The sequence below is a fragment of the Trichechus manatus genome, unplaced genomic scaffold, assembly GCF_000243295.1.
Source record: "Trichechus manatus latirostris isolate Lorelei unplaced genomic scaffold, TriManLat1.0 scaffold00400, whole genome shotgun sequence".
NCBI lineage: Eukaryota > Metazoa > Chordata > Mammalia > Sirenia > Trichechidae > Trichechus > Trichechus manatus.
In genome coordinates, this window is record NW_004444336.1 from 32,084 (window position 1) to 39,283 (window position 7,200).

At 43.7% G+C, this 7,200-nt stretch overlaps 1 pseudogene; it reads left to right on the forward strand.

The window, feature by feature from the left end:
- The first annotated feature begins 5,178 nt into the window (after positions 1-5,178).
- Positions 5,179-5,300, forward strand: LOC111819342 (uncharacterized; annotated as a pseudogene).
- Positions 5,301-7,200: the final 1,900 nt, after the last annotated feature.

Genomic DNA, 7,200 nt, shown 5'->3' on the forward strand with positions numbered 1-7,200 from the left:
AAGCAAACAACAATCAAAAAAGAGCAGGAGTGGCAATATCAATCTCTGACAAAATAGACTTTAAAGTAAAATCCACCACAAAGGATAAGGAAGGGCACTATATAATGATTAAAGGGTCAATACACCAGGAGGACATAACTATAATAAATATTTATGCACCCAACAACAGGGTTCCAAAATACATGAAACAAACTTTAACAACATTGGAAAGAGAGATAGACAGCTCCACAATAATACTAAAAGACCTCAACACTCCACTTTCAGTGAAGGACAGAACATTCAGAAGGAAGCTCAGTAAAGACACAGAAGATCTAAATGCTGCAATCAACCAACTTGATCTCATAGACATATACTGAACACTGCACCCAACAGCAGCCAAGTATACTTTCTTTTCCAACACACACGGAACATTCTCCAGAATAGACCACATATTAGGCCATAAAGCAAGCCTTAACAAAATCCATAGCATCAAAATATTACAAAGCATCTTTTCTGACCATAAAGCCATAAAAGTGGAACTCAACACCACAAAAAGCAAGGAAAAAAAATCAAACACATGGAAACTGAACAACACTTTGCTCAAAAGCTACTGGGTTATAGAAGAAATTAAGGATGGAATAAAAAATTCATAGAATCAAACCAGAATGAAAATACATCCTACCAGAACCTTTGGGACACAGCAAAAGCAGTGCTCAGAGGTCAGTTTATAGCAATAAATGCACACATCCAAAAAGAGGAAAGGGTCATAATCAAATCATTAACCCTACAACTGGAACAAGTAGAAAAAGAGCAGCAAAAGAAGCCCACAAGTGCCAGAAGGAAGGAAATAATAAGAATTAGAGCAGAATTAAATGAAACAGAGAATAGAAAAACAATTGAAAGAGTTAACAAGTCCAAATCTGGTACTTTGAAAAGATCAACAAAATTGATAAACCATTGACCAAACTGACAAAAGAAAAACACGAGAGGAAGCAGATAACCCATATAAGAAATGAGATGTGTGATATCACAGGAGACTCAACTGAAATTAAAAGAATCATAACAGATTACTATGAAAAATTGTACTCTGACAAATTTGAAAACCTACAGGAAATGGACAAATTTCTAGAAACTCACTACCTACCTAAATTAACACAAACAGAGGTAGAACAACTAAATAAACCCATAACAAAAGAAGAGATTGAAAAGGTTATTAAAAAACTGCCAACAAAAAAATAAAACCCTGGTCCGGTTGGCTTCACTGGATAATTCTACCACACTTTCGGTGAAGAGATAACACCACTTCTAGTAAAGGTATTTCAGAGCATAGAGAGGGATGGAATATTCCCAAACTCATTCTATGAAGCCAGCATAACCCTGATACCAAAACCAGGTAAAGACACCACAAAAAAAGAAAATTACAGACTGATATCCCTCATGAACATTGACGCAAAAATCCTCAACAAAATTTTAGCCAATAGAATTCAGCAACATATCAAAAAAATAATTCACCATGACCAAGTGGGATTTATATCAGGTATGCGGGGATGGTTCAACATTAGAAAAACAATCAATGTAATCCACCACATGAATAAAACAGAAGACAAGAACCTCATGATCTTATCAATTGATGCAGAAAAGGCATTCGACGAAGTCCAACACCCATTCATGATAAAAACTCTCAAAAAAATTGGAATAGAAGGGAAATTCCTCAATATAATTAAGGGCATTTATACAAAACCAACAGCCAACATCATCCTGAATGGAGAGAATTTGAAAGCATTCCCCTTGAGAACAGGAACCAGACAAGGATGCCCTTTATCACCATTATTCAACACTGTGCTAGAGGTCCTAGCCAGAGCGGTTAGGCTAGAAAATGAAATAAAGGGCATCCAAATAGGTAGGGAAGAAGTCAAAGTATCTCTATTTCAAGATGATATGATCTTATACACAGAAAACCCCAAAGAATCCACAAGAAAACTACTGGAACAAATAGAAGATTTCAGCAAAGTTTCAGGATACAAGACAAACATACAAAAATCAATAGGATTCCTTTACACCAACAAAGAGAACCTTGAAGAGGAAATCACCAAATCAATACCATTTACAATAGCCCCCAAGAAGATAAAATACTTAGGAATAAATCTAACCAGAGATGTAAGAGATCTTTACAGAGAAAACTACAAGACACTACTGCAAGAAACTAAAAGAGGCCTGCATAAGTGGAAAAATATACCTTGTTCATGGATATGTAGACTCAACATAGTGAGAATGTCAATTCTACCCAAAGCAATCTACAGATACAATGCAATCTCAATCCAAATTCCACCAGCACTTTTTAATGAGATGGAGAAACAAATCACCAACTTCATATGGAAAGGGAAGAGGCCCTGAATAAATAAAGCATTACTCAAGAAGAAGAACAAAGTGGGAGGCCTTACACTACCTGATTTTAGGACCTATTATACTGTCACGGTAGTCAAGACAGCCTGGTACTGGTACAACAACAGATACATGGACCAATGGAACAGAGTTGAGATTCCAGGTATAAGCCCATCCACCTATGAGCAGCTAATATTTGACAAAGGCCCAAAGTCCATTAATTGGGGAAAAGAAAGTCTCTTTAACAAATGGTGCTGGCATAACTGCGTATCTATATGTAAAAAACTGAAACAAGACCCATATCTGTGGTTGTGTTTTCTGATAGAACGTAGTAAAATCAAGATCATGGACCTGTGGTGGTTTGTGGTGATCCACAGCATTCCTGCGCAACTGGGTTTAGTGGCATAGAAGCTGAGCTTTTAAGGAGAGGTGCAGACAGACAGGAGAGAAAGTCACTCCCTGACATAGCTCTTCACTTTCTAAGTATCCATTCCTCCCTGATTTTGTGAGCCCGAGACTAGGAAGACTGCATGGAATATTTGTTTCTTCCGTTTAGCATCCTGGCTTACCTACACAGTTGGTGGGGTAGGCCTTTGGGGTCCAGAGAAGAGGGAGCTTTGTGGGAAGGAATTCCCGAGGAGGGGAGTTTGCAGAGGGGCCACAGGCTTCCGGTGGTGACGGGCCCTGTGCCTTGCTGGTCTTGGTAAAATTAAGGAGAAGGATGAGTCATAACTGGAGAGCAACATGTTCAAGAAAATCACTGTTCTCACTCCTGTTTGTTGTACATTCCACCAGGCAAATCTTTAGTCGGGATAATTTTTAATGCTTATGGTAAGCAGCATTGGGAGGAGGCCATGGCAGCCCTTGGCTCTGGAGGTTTGGAGGCGGAGACTCTGGAAAAGAAATGCCTGGGGGTATGTGGTTTGTCCACACCATTTTCATCAACTCTCTTCTTCGGCAAATCTTGTGTATTTCCCAGATATCATATTGCAGTTACCATATTGGTACAGTTAATACTTTCGGATTTGTGAGACTTTTGATCGTCACGACTGGGGTGTGGGGCGGGGTTTTCTACTGTCATCTAGTTAGCAGAGGCCAAGGATGTTGCTAAACATCCTGCAATACACAGGAGAGCCCCTGCCCCCGACAAGAAAGAATTATCAGATGCAAAATATCAATAGTCCTGAGTCTGAAAAACACAATGATCATGCTTGAGTGATTAGAAAACATGAATTTCTGACTAGTTGGATTTGGGGTGGAAGGAAAACTCTGAAGTCAAAGAAAACTATTAAGTTTCTTGCCTTAGTATGTGGAAGGATGGAGTTGCCACCAACTAAGATGGGAAAACTGCAGGTGCAGCAAGTTTTAGCAGAACATCCAGCCCAAAACGCCTCACCTGGCTTGAAGGAGTTTTCCAGCAACGCTGTCCCCATTCCTGCATCCCTGTGAGCCCTTTTTTTAAGTGGGAGATACCTGGGTCTTGGTGCTCAGCCCCCTCTTATCCTGGGCACCATGTATCCTGCCTCCTGCTGGCAAGCTCATCCATTGCCCTGGTTTCCTCAACCATCTCTCCACAAGCTTCCTCTGTTCAAAGGTGTCTCTAGGTCAGTTGTGAAGCATGGCCAGGATGAGGCAACTAATTTCTTGAGTTATGGACAAGGAGACAGAGTAGCTCCTGGTGGTCTAGTAGCTAGGATTCTGGGGTGAATGACCCTGGTTCAGTTCAGGGTCAGAATCCATCTTCCATCTCCACATGCAGAAAGTCTCCTTTTATCCCAGGAGGTCTGGTGTGCTCCAAGGACCAGAAGTAGAAGAGCCTCCACACCGAGACCCAGTGCTCGTTGTCAGGGGGGTGAGGGGTGGGAAGAAGTTGGGCAAGAGTAATAGTGGGCCACTTCTGGGGTCACACTGTCTTGCTTCATGTCCATATTGACAGAAGTAGAAGTGGCTTTAGACACCTACTAAGCCTCTTACCAAGGTTTACAGTCTTGCAGAGGTTCAGATCCTTGTTGGACTTCACCCAGGTTGCTGCTGCTACTCCAAGGGCTCAGATCCCACTGAGCTCCGAATAGCTGAGTGAGAGGCCAAACCAAGTCATGGGTTTGTGCCAACCCTGGATCTCCATGAGTCAGCTCAGCATCCTGGTCTATGTTTGCTGGTAGATTGATTACTAGGCTTTTGGAAGAGGTGACTGGATGCGATAAACGCTATGGTGGGCGGGAGGCGAGGGTTGGGTGAGGTCATAGAGGCCTGTTCCATATGGAGATGAGGAGGTTCGGGAAGGGGATGTTCAGTGACCCAAGGAAGGCAGCATGTGAAGTATGTGTAAACAGAAAACTGTTACCAGTGCCATAAGCAGAAAGTAGGTGTAAAAAGAAAAACGCGAGGCTCAAACCCATGGTGTCACAGCAAAGCCCCACAACTCCACCACTGCTGTGATCTTTAATCCATCTTAGCCTCTTCCAGGCACTGAATGCTTTTTCTGTTTTGTATTCAATACTCCCAAGAGGGCTTCAGATCTGTCTAGTGTCCACTGCAATCCAGGAGCAGAGCAACAGTGTAGGAGATGCAGTTGCCTGAGCCCGCAGAGGCAGCCTGGGAAGTATGAAGATGAGATGGAGCAGTGGTTGCTTGTCGGTGCTCTCTGCTTCCAGGCAGTATGGCTGGCTACGCTGTGGATTCCGGCTGGGATTTGTGGCTTGAATGATTTCACGCAGAGCGGATTGCAAGGGGCAGCGGGCGGATAGGCGTGGATAGAGACTGTGAGTGTGCCCTGAAGAGACAGGAGGCTGCATTGTGCCGGCAGGAGCTCCAGCCATACTTACTTGTCAGAGGAGATACCATGATCACGAAGGTTTCCCCAGGGCAAAGCTCATGCATTGCCCTGAGGATGTGCTGACCTCTGCGATTTCCCTCACGTGGGAAACTGAACTGCTTGCCCGCCTGCGCTTCTCCTGCCCTGAGCCATGGCAGACCCTCCGCCGGAGAAGCCGCAGCTTCGCCCGCCTGCCTCCCGCTCCCTTACGACGCTCTGCTCCCACCTGCGGCGAAAAGGCGTCTCTGGCGGCGTACTCGGCCTTGGCGGCGCGGGAGTGCCCTGTGGGGCCGGGTAGGGCCGGGACTTAGTTGTGGGTTTCGTTTGGGCAGGCAGGTGGTGGGGAGCAGGGGAAGAGGGAAGGGGCCGCGCGCTCCTTGGTTGTGGTTGTGTCGTCGCTAGTGCGCGCGTGGGAACACAAAGGCTTGTTATTCAGGTGTAGCTTTCTGGGCTTCTACTTGTAGCCCCACCTGGGAAATAGGGTCTGCTCCCGGATCTTTTTGTTGTTAGGTGCCTTAGAGGCCGTTCTGTTTCATAGCGAGCCTACACACAACGGAATGAAACCCTACACTTTCGTGCGCCATCTTAACAGTCGTTCTTCTGCTTGAGCCCATTGTTGCAGCCATCTCGTTGAGGGTCTTCTTCTTTTTCGCTAAACCTCTATTTTACCAAGCAAGATGTCCTTCTCCAGGGGCTGGTCCCTCCTGACAATATGTCCAATGTATGTCTTGCCATCCTTGCTTCTAAGGAGTATTCTGACTGCACTTCTTCCAAGACAGATTTGTTCCTCCTTCTGGCAGTCCATGGTATATTCAATATTCATCGCCAGCACCATAATTCAAAGGCATCAATTCTTCTTGGGTCTTCTTTATTCATTGTCCCGCTTTCGCATGCAAATGAGGCAAATGAAAACGCCATGGCTTGGGTCAGGCACACCTTAGTCCTTAAAGTGACTTCTTTACCTTTTAACCCTTTAAAGAGGTCTTTTGCCGTAGATTGGCCCAATGCAATGCGTCGTTTGATTTCTTGACTGCTACTTCCATGGGCACTGATTATGGATCCAAGTAAAATGAAATCTTTGACAACTTCAATCTTTTTTCCGTTTATCATGATGTTGTTTATTGGTCCAGGTGTGAGGATTTTTGTTTTCTTTATGTTGAGGTGTAATCCATACGGAAGGCTGTAGTCTTTGATCTTCCATCAGTAAGTGCTTCAAGTCCTCCTCACTTTCAGCAAGCAAGGTTGTGTCATCTGCATATCACAGGTTGTTAATGACTCTTCCTCCAATCCTGATGCCCCGTTCTTCTTCATATAGTCCAGTTTCTCCAACTATTTGCTCAGTATACAGATTGAATAAGCATGGTGAAAGGATACAACCCTGACGCACACCTTTCTTGACTTTAAACCATGCAGTATCTTCTTGTTTTGTTCCAACAAGTGCCTCTTTGTCTATGTACAGGTTCTTCATGACCACAATTAAGTGTTCTGGAATTCCCTTTCTTCTTGATGTTATCCATAATTTGTTATGATCCACACAGTCAAAAGCCTTTGCATAGTCAATAAAACACAGGTAAACATCTTTCTGTTATCCTCTGCTTTTGGCCAAGATCCATCTGACATCAGCAGTGATATCCCTCATTCCACTTTCTCTTCAGAATCCAGCTTGAATCTGTGGCAGTTCCCTGTCAATGATCTTCAGCAAAATTTTACTTGTGTGTGATATTAATGATATTGTTCGATGATTTCCACAGTCTGTTGGATCACCTTTCTTTGGAATGGACACAAATACGGATCTCTTCTAGTCGGTTGGCCAGGGAATGTCTTCCAAATTTCTTGGCATACAAGAATCAGCCCTTCCAGCGCTGCATCTGCTTATTGAAACATGTCAATTGGAATTCCATCAATTCCTGGAGTCTTATTTTTCTCCAATGCCTTCAGTGCAGCTTGACCTTCCTCCTTCAGTACCATCTGTTCTTGATCATATGCTACCTTCTGAAATGGTTGAATGTCGACCAATTCCTTTT